The 14,008-nt window shown below is 36.3% G+C and overlaps 1 protein-coding gene across 11 annotated transcripts in view; it reads left to right on the top strand.

The window, feature by feature from the left end:
* The window catches only part of PTPRM (protein tyrosine phosphatase receptor type M), a 441,320-nt gene that overhangs the window by 149,748 nt on the left and 277,564 nt on the right, over nucleotides 1-14,008 (top strand). The window lies entirely within an intron of this gene.

Raw genomic sequence — 14,008 nt, 5'->3', positions numbered from 1 at the left:
CAACCCCTTAAAGACAGTATTCACTGCTCAATTGCTAGAATTAGACTCTTGTCTTTCCTAAGCCACCAAGATTTTCTGAAAAATTTTTCTAGCCATGAAAGGGTTTAGCATGTATGGGAAAATAATGGGTTGCTATTTCATCAATTATATCCTTTCTAGGACCTTTGAACTTTGACAAAATGCTCTATTGTAAAACTGAAGGTAGAATTCAGTGTAAGGAAATCCTCATTCCATTCAGTTTTTCATGTTTCAGGACAGTACCTTTACACCTTTAATTTTTTTCACAGAATTTAGAACATGTGTAAATTCTCAGCCAGGCTGAAATTTAATTTCTTCATTGTAGAAATTAAATATCCTTCTAGACTTTATGTAATACAAAACTATTTTATTAACAGCATAGAAATTCCAAAATATCTGATCTTAGTTGATTCCTTGTTTGTACATGATTATGAGGGTTTTTTTTCTATATGAAGGATAAGAAAGTAGAGACAGACAGACTTTAGAGGAATTTTATCTTCCTACAGGGCCACTGTTTATTTATTCTGCCTGTAGAACTATAGGTCCCCCTGGTAATCAGCTTAAGGTTGTGCAAATTCCAGGTGTGCCTTTGCATAAGAATGTTTTAGAAGTTGACAGGATCTCCTGGATAGCTTGGATTTATTTTTCCACTTGTTTGCCAGTTTCCACAGATGTCTGCTCAACTTCCAGTAAGACTGATCAAACAGCTCCATGTGTGGGATGCTGCAAATTGAGGCTATCAGATAACAGTTCCCTACAGGATCAGCTGCATTTTAGCACACTAGGGTGTTGTTGGGTAACAGATCCCCAGCCCTTGCACCTGTCTGTTCATCACCTGGCTCTCTGGTCTCGTGGTGTGATGCTGGGGAGTTTTGTATATGCCTGTGTGTGACATCTCATGACACTGCTGCAGGACTGTGAGTGCAATGCAGCTGACAGTACCAGCTGTCAGAAAACGTGGTATCCAGTACATCATATAACTGGTTAAGTGGATGTTGAGGATCTTTGCGTTCCCAGTAGCACTAAACTCAATATTCAACTACAAAACATCTTAATAAAAGACATTCTTATATACACTAGAGCCAGAATAAAGTCAACACCATTCCCTGGGAACGTTTATGCTAGCACTCAGGTAAGAGGGATTTGGGCTTTAGTGGTACTGCAAACAAATCATGCAATCTCTATGATATGCTTAGTTCACCAGAAAGAGTAAGCCTTTTCCACTATCCTTTCAGTGGTTTGTTTCATTACACCTATAAAACCTTAAGGATAAATCAGAGTAAATAAATATATAAGTAAACGCAGTTGAGTGATATTATCAGGGGCTTTTCAGCATTTCTGCCATGTGAGTTGTATTGGGAGGCCTAATCTGTTTGGATTTGACAATTTCAGAATACTGTGAGATAATTTGCTCCCAAATGATTTCCAGTACCTGTCATTTTCTTCAGATTCACACTGTTAGTCTGAAGTACAGGTAAATTGCCAGGTTGAAATCACAAGCCCACTGAATTCAGTGACATTTCTGCAGTTTCCAGTAGTGCCAGGATTTCACTACTGTACTTCTGTCTCTTATTTAGTACCTCTCTGCTTCTGTGCAACAGAGTTCAAGTTTAGAGGTACACATTTATCTGATCAGCAAATTCTTTACTTTTTACAGTCTGCTAGACTGTGAGGGCTATATGTTCTTTAAAACAAATGAATAATTGTGAGTTGATTAATTGTTTTAGTCTCCATGTATTTCCTAAGAAAGTAGTTGCTGGAAACAGCATAGATGTTCTTAGTCTAATAATGCCCAGGCCTTGAAGCAGTCCTGAGTGAAATCCATAAATTATACTTTACTTCCATCACTTTTTTTTTTTTTTTTTTTTTTCTCTTTTCAAGTCTTTCCCACTCTTATTCCCCATGGAACGTGGAGTCTGCTAATTTATGGAGTATTGTAGAACTTCTTGCAATTGAAAGGGCCTTGAGGGAATCACAATTCATATGTTAGCTACCCAAATTAGACCACTGAGGCATGAAATTTGTTTCATGATGCTGTGATCAGTATTTGCTCTTTCGGGAAAGGGAAGACAGAAAGCTGTTTACCTACTGCATGGTGCAGAAAAACATTTTTCCTCATTCCACTAGGCAGCCATACTCTCTAGTTCATGAGCTGTGATCACAAGCTTGTCAGGTAATCTGACAGCAAATTGTGGGTATTTTCAGTGATACCATTTCAGGTTAAATTCAAATGAAGGGGCTCAAGAACACCACATAGTATCATACATCAAACAAGTTTGTTTTGTCATTGTAATGAGTGTCTGGTTAATAAGGTCATTGGTTAGATTGTATGTTTATGAATCACATCTCCACTAGCTTATGTTCTAAACATAAACATAACAAAATAAATCTGAATGTCTACAATTAACAGATGTGTCTAATCTGCTTACATTTTCTTTTTCACATCTGTGAACAATGCAGGTTATTGCCAGTATGGGATGACTCTTTCCTACTGAATGGTTGAGAAAAAATTCCTGTGCTCCTTCCTGTGCTCCTACTGTTGGAAAGAAATGAGCAGGTGGAATACTGAACCATTCATGGTCAAATGAAAGCAGCTGAGACAGTCTTCTGAAAAGCCTTAGTGTCCAGTAAATTGGCATAGGAAACACAAATCTGTATCATAGGAGAGAGGGGTTACTTCATTTCTGGAAGTAACCTGCTTTTGGTGCATCATATTGGCTGCAAAGAATTGGCTTGGTTTTCTTTAGCCTATGAGGCCTGTCTCCATTTCTTCATTTTCCCATCCTCATCTGCTGCCTCTCATTATTTGCAGCGGGTTCATTTAGTTGTCTCTGTGTCCTGCTTATCCTTAGAATGATCTACAGTATCATTTACAGGAAATTGCTGTCAAATCATACCCAGATATAATGAAAATCCATTTTAATATCAAACACAATCTTTTGATATTGCAATTGCATTTTTCAGATGTGCTTTGACCCAACGTTAGTAGCCTTTCTTGAGAGAGGTTCCTCAGCTATAGCTGATGAAAAGAGAGGTCATCACTTCACAGCAGTAATTTATTTTTCCTGGCTTTATTCTAAACCATGGTTGAAATGTAAATAGTTACTTTAAAATGTAATTCTCAAACACATAAATTTTATTGCAGAATAGAGAACTGAAAGTAGGAATTTGTTGATGGCAAGCAGATAACAATAGGATCTCAGGATATGGCTGACAGCTTTAGTAAGCAGAACCATCAGATTTATCAGTAGCAAGGGACTAATGGATATTTTTTGATAAAAAGGGAGAGGGTGGAATCTTTCATACTGTGGTTTATGCATGCAGGATGTGTACTACTTCATTTGCAGCCAAGAAGCTAAGAACAGTATCACTTTAATGGCCAATCTCTCTCCTACCTTATGTAAATAGTTTATTTCCTGGATTTGGCTTTTCCTTTTGTTTCCTGAAAGCTGTCTTTCACCTTATTCAGTGTATTTTTTATTTTTTTTTGCATCCTCAGTAATCTTTTGCTGAAGGTGTGAAGACTACGAAAGATTTTATTCATCTATATACAAAACTACCTGTATGCATTATTTATTACTTTTTCAAAGGAAGAGATGTAGTCCTGTGTCAGAGGGAGTTCTGGAAAGCAAATTGTTTTCCTCAGGAGTACACACATACCCAAATGAGAGATATCAAAAACATCCTTGGAAGAATGTAGAACCAGTGAAATTACTCTTGGCAGATGATGAAAATCGAATAGATTTATAGGATATACAAAACTGTGTATGTGTGTGCATGTGCTTGTTATGTAAATTGTATACAGTAACCCAGAGGGTGAACAAAGTTCTAGACTTCCATAAGAATTTTTTTGTTGTGCTGTAAACTCTCTGAGACTTCCCCATAATTATCATTTTCATTGCCAAGTTTTGAAGCACTTGAGGAAAAAAATATTTAGGCCATTTTTGAGTACTAAGATAATGAAGCAGTAATTTAACTGTTAAATCATACACATGTAACAGCTTGGTAACACAAACAGGTGGAACTATTAAAGTAAACTGTACAATGAGGTAGGCCTAAAGATGCTCGTTTTAACATTGAAGTACTTGATGTTTGATGAGTAGGTGCATTTGTGTACTACAGGAGTGCACAAGACCATTTTTCCTCTTGTTTATCAATAACTCAGTCTTCCAAGACTGGGCAAACCATCTGGTTCACTCAGATTGTCTAGAGTCCATTGCCTTGAGAGAAGCTTTAATGACATCAGTTAGCTAAAGACTTTGCCAAGATTGCATGCATCCTGAAGCATGTGCATCCTGATCTGATTTTTTGTAGATAACCTGAGATGATTTTACTGTTAGAAGAACAATTAAGGTCCTATAGGATGGGACACTATACATTACTGCATAGGTGAAATTTTGGGTTTTTCTTTAAATTCTGGTGAATATTTAATATTATTTCCAGTTTTTGGAATGTTAATTTCTTTGTGTCCCACTCACAACTTGTTCATATTTATTTATATTGATAATATAAATAATTAATAATATTAATAATATTAATATTGTTAATATTTAGTGCTATTTTTTGCAGCATATATTAAGTATTTTCTATTAATTGTCATTAATCAAGTTTAGGTGTTTTTCAGTAAATGCACAGTAACCTTACCATATAGCAGAAAAACATCTGTAGGAGGTTTGTGATGTGTATTGTGTTTGTGTTAGCCAGTGTCTAAGGACCTGTGATATTTGGTGCAACCTTTTCTCTCGTTATATGCCTTACACACGAATCGTCTGATACATATAATACACTTTTTTATATGGACTTACTGGTTTTATTCTTGTCTGAATATAGGTTTGACTAATGCTTCTCTGATCCTATGATTTCTCTTATGGTATCTTCAGTTATTAGTGATACCAGAGACTAGGAGAAATTAATTAATTGTGGACTGTTAATGATAAATCCCAGTGAACATATGCAAGAGGCAAAATGTCATCTTGAAATTGATCTATCTGTGAAGTGTTTTGACTTTGGGGAGGTTTTGGAGGTGGCAGAAACCTTTGAGTCTAGTGATTTTATTAGGAAGCTGTGTGCAGCTGAATGTGTTTGGAGTGTGGTGGAAATGTACATTAAAGGTGGTTCCCCCCCTAGGGTACCAGGTTTTCTGTTACAGGTTAGCTTCAGCAGCACTAAGTGGTACAGCAGGCTCTGTGGTCAAATGCCTGGTGGTGCAGCAGCTCCTCTGAATCATGAAAAGCCTTCCATGACTTGTATGAGATGGTGCCACTGTAAAAGTGGAGCCAGAAATAAGCCTTTTATTCTCTCTTGGAGAAACACTGAAGAAGCCTGGCCAGCAAAGCTGCTCTGCAGGCTACACCTCCCAATCCACCCAGACTGGAATAAAAAAGCCAAATGTTGGTAACCATGAAGAAATGTCAGGGAATTTTGTTAGTAATACTAAATTAATTCAGATGGGGGTAGGTGGAAGAATAAACGTCACTTCTATAATTGTGTATGAGCTACATAATTCCTAAATGGTGTTGGAAGTGTTACTCAAAACACTTGAATTCTGTTGAATTCTGGTGAAAATACTTAACTGAGCAGTTGTGAAATTTTATGTTATGACATTACTCAAAACCCTTGAATCAGAAACCCTTCAGGCCAATAAGCAAAACACACCATGTTGGTAGTGATACCAGAAAAGAAACTTAAGGTGATGTAAGCAAATCTGATTATTTTATGAAAAACCCTTAAACCCTAAGCAACTGTTGATGCACTAGGAAAAAAGTAGTGTAGATAGAGGGAAGACATGCTTTCCTGTGTAGTGGTGCCGCTCATCCATCAGGTTGCAAGGAGTGATAATGGGTGGTGTCCTCCAAAGGCCTTCCTTCATCACCTGTCTAGCAGAGGTGGAGTCTGCTCAGCCAAGAGTGTCCTTGTGACACTGAAACATGCATTTGGTTTCCAAACAACTGTTCCTGCTTATGAAGGCAATGTGGGCTCTGAAAACTTTTAATAGATGCATTAAAGTTCGAAAGTTTGCTTTTTTTTAACACTGTATACTATTAGTCCACTGGGAACTTCATTATGGAAAACAGTGCAAAACGTGACAAGACCTAGGGAAAGCTTGGCACAGTTTGTTTGCAAGTAACCTGAACAATTAGTGGGTTTTCATCTTCCACATCTGCTGAATTTGCAGGTTATATCTATAGCGTCAGAAGTACCATGCAGGAGAGCTGTTATTATTTTTGTATTACAAGTTGATACAAAACTTGAACTCTGGACAAAATTCTTGTGGTAACAGGTAATAATAGTTCTTGTTTCTTCTTCCCTTTCTCCCTGTTTTTGATATGTGTGTCAGGTATTCAGAAGTTACCAAATATTAATGAATTGACTATGTACATTGATTTCCAGAAAATTTGTTTATCTGCAGACAATTATGGACATAACTCAGAGTGGATACACATAAACCTTTCCCTCCACACCCCCGCATATATATATATTCTCATTTAATGAAGTCACTCATAAGAAAAGTTGTTCTGGGATTACTTCTATCAGTCAAAAATTTTTGAAATTCTTGTCTTTTTTTAAAAATTAACCCAAGTGTACACTGTTCAAAAAATTCATTGTGATGTGTTAGTCTTCCAGTTATTCTGGAGTATTAAATAATAAAATGGTGATTAGCAGACCTAAGTTAATGAAACAGTTGACCTGTGCCAGAGAGGGCTGATTAAATTCAGCTTTCCTTCCAAGAGTGCAGGATGTTGGACTGTTTCTCTGTTTCTGGATCTTGAAGACTGCCTTGATATGAAGCACTGTTCAGCAGCAATAGAATTGCTTAAGGATATGTAAGAATTAGGGAACTGATGAAATAAATTTAGCAAGTTTTCTGTGCTATGCTGGACCTTTGGGAGGAAGAAACACTGACCTTTACCATGAATACTGTAGGTAAAATGTGCAAAGCTACTGCTGGAAGGTACCTTGTTCAAATTGGAGTTTAGGAGAGGCTTTTTTTAGAAAAGAAGGGGAAAAAAAAAATAATAGAGGCTGTTGAGGCTGTTTTGAGGCAAGGAGAACGCAAGTAAAGTTTAAATTAAATCCAAGGAGAACATGATGGGAAGGAAGCAGACCACTGAGGAGGGTGAGTTGTTAAACTGTGACTTGATTACTGTGACTGTCTCAGTAATTAAGAGTGAAAAACCTCCAGCCAAACCCCTCTGTATATTCCCTGTTACATGAACCAACTTGTGCCTTCCTTACTACTGATTATTACTCCTATGGTAATATTATAACTCCTATTACTCCTTTATTCATGAATTGCACTATCAGTATTGAGGGGTTTCTTACAGCTTTCTTTTCTGCCTCTCTGCTCACCATTCATTCCTCCCATTTGGAAGAATCTATCCAGGAGGCAGTAGCCGAGCCCATAATGATTTGTCATCCTCAAATCTATCTGTGTTTCTTTCTTGGCTGCTTCTTCCTTACCTGCTTTGTAGGACTGAGTTTTGTTTTGGCTCTGCCTGCTATTCTGCTTGTTTTAAGCTTCAGAACAGACTTCAGGCTGATCCCAAACTTGCATGTTGGAGTTTCTTCTTCCCATGTTGCCTTTCTTCCCAAGATTAACACTTTTGCAGTGAAGGGAATGTAGGACATGAGTGCACTGGTTTTTAAGTCTTATGTTATCTAGTTGCATAGAAAAGGCAAGACCTGCATTACACTATGTTTTGTATGGTGTTTACCGATGAAAATTAAGCTTATGGACTCTACTTCCTTATTTTCTTCTCATCGCTTTGCTCCTTTCTAACCCCTCCATGAGACTGGCATCTGCAGATTGCCAAGCCCCAGAGTATTTAAATTCCTGTATAAGTTCCCTTCAGTTTCTAGCAAGGTGTTCGTTTTAGCTCTTGGAATTTTGAACACACATAGAAGGATGATGGGAAGTATTAAGTGTTGTGTGCTTCAAAGAATTAAAATACAGTATTAGAGTAAGTGACTTTATAAGTAGGGCAGCGAGTTCAACAAAATGCTTAGTGGATACATGGATCTTTGCCATAATTTTTATCCAGAGTATTAAACTCCCTGTTAGATAGATATTTCCTGGTACTTTGTTTTCTCCAGATGTTTCTGAGGCTGTAGTTTCCTACAACTCATTTTATATTCCATTGTGTGTTATTAAAAATGAATGGAAAGAAGATTTGGAATTTTACATATTTTGTAAGCACTGGCAAATTGTTAGAGGACATAAACTCTTCTTAGCTGCTCTGGAATTTAAAGTAAAAATAAGAAATAGATTGAACAGGGGTTTAGTTTTTGGGTTGATTTTTCTTACTTTTAAAATGTCTATGTAATGATAAAAGATTTTTCTCCTGTCAAAATGATACAAAATAATTTCAGTATATGAGTAGAGAGTAACTGCTTTGGTTAAATTACACGGAGTTTAATGACTGCAGAAAATGCATTGTCTTTGTTTACTTTCTGTGTTTGTAACTGTGTCTTCAAATAGATGTCAGTGCTTAATATTTGATAATGTGACTACTTGATGTGTAACTTAAATAATATTTTACAGTACTACCTGAGAGCTCCAGCCAATATTTAGGTTTAGTCATAATAAACAGGGATTTCTGGAGAGTTATGTGGTTTAAGAAAAGGCTCAGTTATCAAACATTAAAATACTGAAAGGAAAAACCTTTTTTGAAAGGTAAAATAATAGTTACACATGTGGAGTGCAATTCTGTCTCATAGCAGAATAATTCCAAATAGAACAATAATAATATTTTTCCAGCATGGCCTTATTACTTGAATGGAATATTAACTTACACAGATGGAATAAATATAAGATAATCACAAGGTATGTGATGCCTCTAATCTAGACTGACAAACAGTTGTCTTGGTTATAAACACAAATCCAGAAATTCAGAGATAGTCTTAGTTACTGGAATATGAACTCTGCAAAGCAATTTTCCTGAGGTATTAATTGCTATTTTATTTAGATATTACACATATTTTAGACAAAAACTGCTTCTGGTCTTGCTGGTTTTATTTGAGATCCTGCTGGTATAACTCTAATCACAGTTACGTAAATGTGCATATTTGGAAGTGGGATAATGCAAACCCTTTCTTCTATTAAATGCATGAAAAACTGCCTAATCTGCCTATATGGACAGAGGGTGACTGATGTTTCCTTCTAACTCTCTTCTCACAAAATTGTTGATACATGCCTTGAGAGCAATTATTGCTGGTGGTGCTGGATGTAACATCCCAGAACTTCAATGCCTTTGAATTGCTGCTGCGTTTTTATTAAAAGTATTTCTGAAAGGTTTAATATATAGATTGTTGCTGCTAAATTGCTGTTCATTTAAAAGACTTAGAGTTAGTTCATTGCTTGTAAGAGCCACTAAGTGTAATTTAAATAACTATCAACCTATTTCTTTTCATTCTAACTTGCCTAAAATGGAAAAATAATGTGCATTTTAAAGTGCTTTAAGCTGTCTGTATATGCATTTAATATGTTGGTACTAGGAATATGGGTTTTTCAAGCTGCATATATCCTGAAGTTACATTAAGCTTATTTTTATGTGTATTAAATAACTTGCTGTTTAATAGAAAATTTATTTTTACAAGTGATTTACCAGTTACATATTTTCATTAGTTGGCTTAAGTAGCAGTTTTTAATGTATTTTTTAAAAGCTTTCTCTGAGCATTTGAAAATGCACAGGTTCCTCAGCAGCCAATGGAATGTGTTACTTTCATTTTTGGATCTCAGAATTTATTCTGTGGCCATAGTTCTTGTGTTCTAAGGAGGTGAGATAGCTCTGCCCTGGGGACGTGGCCTTTGTGGTCCAAGCAGGTCTAACATTAAATGATTATGGCAGCTTCCTCTTTCCAAAGAATGAAGGATCCTGTTCACACAGTTCTTCAAGTCCCAGGGGCAGGAAAAGCTAACAGCCCTAATCAGAAGTAAAGCCTCAGACTTTTGTGTGGCAAATCAGGGCTAAAGTAAAGAAAGTTAAAAGAACCATATATTTTTTTTTAAATTGTATTTAAACAAAACAGAAAAAAAAACCCAAAACAAACAAAAAAACCAAAACCAATAAGCCCCACCCAGAAAACAGGATACTACAAATTTGCTCCAACAACCTGTTCTAGTAGGTCTTAATACCAGTACCATAGTGATATATTGTAAATAATGAATTTCATCCTCCTTTCTGGAATGGGATTAGTAAATTATTTTTTTGTTTATTTTTCAATAAGATATAATGTATTTGGAAATATTCAGGCTTTCATGTAAAAAGTGAGAGTTTGTAAGACCTACCGGTAAATTTAAGAATCTCAAAAAAAACCTTGAGATTAAAGTTTTAACGGCTATAGCTAGTAAAAATAAATTTTCTATTAAACAGCAAGTTATTTAATACACATAAACATAAACACACTCTTATTTGTGGGAGCTCAGATTGTTGCATTCATGAGTGATGAAAACTTCTCTGAATGCTAATGGAAATAGTTCTTCATAAAGAAATTGTAGTGGGATGTGCTAGTATGTTTAATAAACAAATTTTCATTTGATATGTTATTTTTAGGCATTCTAAATGAAATAGCTGTTGGCAGTCAGCACTGAGAGCTTGTAATTTATCATACAGCGACCTGAAATGGGTCTGTTACATACTGGGAAAAAGATAGCATACCTGGGTAAGTTACTGAAGTCATTGCAGTGAGTCAGGGAGAACAAAACGTGAATCACAAATAAAGAGAGTGGAGCTGGATGTGTGGGTATTGTTATAACAGAAATGATTCTGTATTCATATATCAAATTGTAAATAACATGTTTTCAGACTAAAAATAGTCTTCCGCCATTTGTCCACTGGTGAAGTAAGAATTTGGGAGAAGTTGTAGGTGTGGGATTATTTATTATTTTTTTTTTCTGTGCAGCCTTTGTAACTGCCTTCTGTAATGCCTATAGATTGAACTTTTCTTATACTTGAATTCATTACCTTCATTACCGTTCCTTTATGCTTAGGCTTAAATCAATTAAGAAGCTCTCCTACTCATTTGCTATCATCCCAGAAGGGAGGGAAAGCTTGCTCTCTTGGGTTGTATTTTTTCTTGTGGAACGTAAAGCAATTATGTTTCTTAGTCTTTGTCTGTTCCAGACACTATATTTTCCCTGAAAATATTTCTCCCTAAAGAGACTAAAGAAAAAATTTGGCTTCTTTTTTCTCCTTGGAGTTCTAGTATAAAATGTCATGCTAGTGATTCTGTGGGACTGTTTGAATTCTAACATATAATTAGACACTCTAAACTTTGCCTCCATGAGTTTGTAATGTTCAAGAGAAGTCAGTCAAGATAATCTTTATTGATAATAATCTCCCAGATATTTTACAGCTTTGTTATAGTAATGATGATAACAGCTTTTTATTCCAGAGCTCTTTCATGAATTCTGAAGCCACTATTAATAACATTTTCTCACCTGTATTTTGGTAGAGGGCAAATATGCTCAAATCCTCTGTGGAGCCAAGTTGAGTTACATTTTAGACTCCTCCAGCTTTATCATTTGAGCAAAATGATGTGTGCCTCCTGAAGTCTGATTTGGCTTCTCTTTTTTCAGTTACAATTATTGGTATGTAAATGGATGGCATGCGTCACAAAGCCGTGTAAGTCAATCATTTCATCAAACTAAGATTTCCTATTGTAGAACAGCAGTTAAAACATTCAAAATCAGGTGAGATTAGTATATTTGAGAATCAGCAGAAGGTGAAAAAGATTATGGGACCCAAGTGAAATAGTAATTTATTGTAACTGCCACAGTGCATTGATTAGTTCCAATTTCCATTCTAAATATGCATGAAGAAGATGGGAAATATGTCCTGTGGGGCTGGGTATTGGAGCAGTTGCCTTCAAGGACTGCTGGAAGTTTCTGTGAACACCCAGACTGTGAAGCTCAGGATTTCTACCAGCCACTTGGAGGTCTGAGGGGACAGTGTGGTAGGAGACAGTTCTCTGTGTAGGGAACTGTATATGCATCATATCTTCCCATGGTTTCCCTCTTCATGAACTGAAGATTAAGGCAGAAATTACAGTGGTGTTGCCTAGTCCTTTCCCTTCATCTCTTTCTCCATGAGAACAGCAGAAAAATTTCATTTAAAAATATTTACACAGTTCTTCAGTTGTATGGGTAACTCATAAAAGTCCTGGTAAACTGTGGATGCAGGTTCCCCATGTGGAAGGGAGGGTGTACTGTGCAGGCTGTGGAGTAGAGGAGTTTGTTCACACTCCAAATGAGCTGAGCTAGTTTAGGTGCTAGAATTAATCAGTGTGTGGCAGTATGTTTTTCCCTAGGGAATAACTTACCCTATTTCTGGGTAAGTTATTATATATAAGGCTTCCTGATGTTGCAACTAGAGAAATGGGAATAGTAATATGGGTGGGTGTAATATAACCTTGAGATTTGGTATGGGGTCCTTCAATAGTCTGAAAACTGCAGTAACATACTTTAAAACTGGCTTATGGCTTGTGATTGATCAGCGGTTCTGATTATCAGGGCTAAATAAGTTATTGTACTAGGTAAGAAATAATGTGGCTTTTAAAAAATATTCATTCTCCAAAATCCTAATTAACCCACTGCTTATCTCCTGTTATCTGCAGCCATTTTTGCTAGAAGGATATTACTAGTATATTACTATATTTTAGTATATTATATAGATATTACTAATAAAAATAGTAGTTTTGAAATAGTAGTTTGAAATGTTTCGTTCCAAGTTTAGGTTTTGGTAACTGCCGTGCCATGTCACAGAAGCTGCTTTATCAGCAGCTCAAACTTTGAGGAATCTTAAGGAACTGTCAATTACCTGAAGTAATTCTCAAGTAATTATTTATGGCTGAGTAATTTTTAAGGCATGATAGCATGTTCTTCTTCGGGCATCGTACAAACTTCTTTTTCTTTCACATAAGCTTCACCTCGCCCATGTTTTCTTTTGAAGGGGAAATGACTCTACATGACTGTGCATTAGAATTAGTATTTATTGTTAATTATGTTGCTTCTTTGGTATAATAACATGATTAACTTCAACTTGGTTTTGTGATTTATGGATGAGTTTAATTTTGTGTGACTTGTTTAAAACTATTTCCTTATAACTTGTGTTTTAAGGATACTTCCAATTTAGTGGCAAATAAAATCATAGTAAAATGAAATCAATATTTTCTGTATGTCTTGAACTCTGCAGGAAAAACTAGAAACTCCAGGGCAGAAAAACAGCTGTCACCAGATATGTTGTTGTTTTATAGAAGCTAGATAGTGCAGGACCCTTGACCTTGCTTGAAGCTCCTCAAGTCAGAGAAACCCACTGAACATATCTGGTGTCATTTTACATAGCATCAGACAACGTGTGTGCCTTCCTGGAGAGAGTGATTTTTGTGAAGTGGTAGTTGGGGTTTTCCAGTTTCTCTTCATGTTTCAATAGTGGTTGCAGCCTTCAGTTTGTTGAAATACATATCATTCATTGTATGAAAAATGCATCTTTCTTGTTTGCTTCTTTGGGTTAATGTCAGTAGATTTTAGTGGTTGGTTAGATTTTTTTTTTTCCATCCTGCTTTCATAATTTAGTTCACATTTTCTGTGGGTTTTTGACTGTTCATAGTGCACAGATCCTATTTCATGGTCAGGTGGAGCATGAGTTCTGATGAGGATTTGAGGGCCAAGTCTCTCTGCCATTATCTTTGTGTCAAAGGACACGGCAAGTTGTCATCTTGGCCTTCTTCTGTCTTTTCCCCTCTGTTTTTTCATTCCTTGTTCTCCTCAGCTGTTACAGAACTCATTTTCTTGTGCCATACATGCAATGTGTTGAATTGACAGCAACACACTGTGCTGAAACAGAAACTTCCCAGTTTCCAGTGTCATGCTGAGAAAGTGAGAGGTGGAGACAGCTTCAGGTCATTTACCTGGTAAATCTGTGCCTGGTCTCTTTTACCAGAGTTGCTGGTAACCCCTTGGGTGGGTGCTGCTATGAGAACCACCCACTGA

Source organism: Parus major, chromosome 2 (assembly GCF_001522545.3).
Source record: "Parus major isolate Abel chromosome 2, Parus_major1.1, whole genome shotgun sequence".
Lineage (NCBI taxonomy): Eukaryota > Metazoa > Chordata > Aves > Passeriformes > Paridae > Parus > Parus major.
Note: the sequence above shows the minus strand (reverse complement) of the source record. Positions and strands in the feature narration are given on the sequence as shown.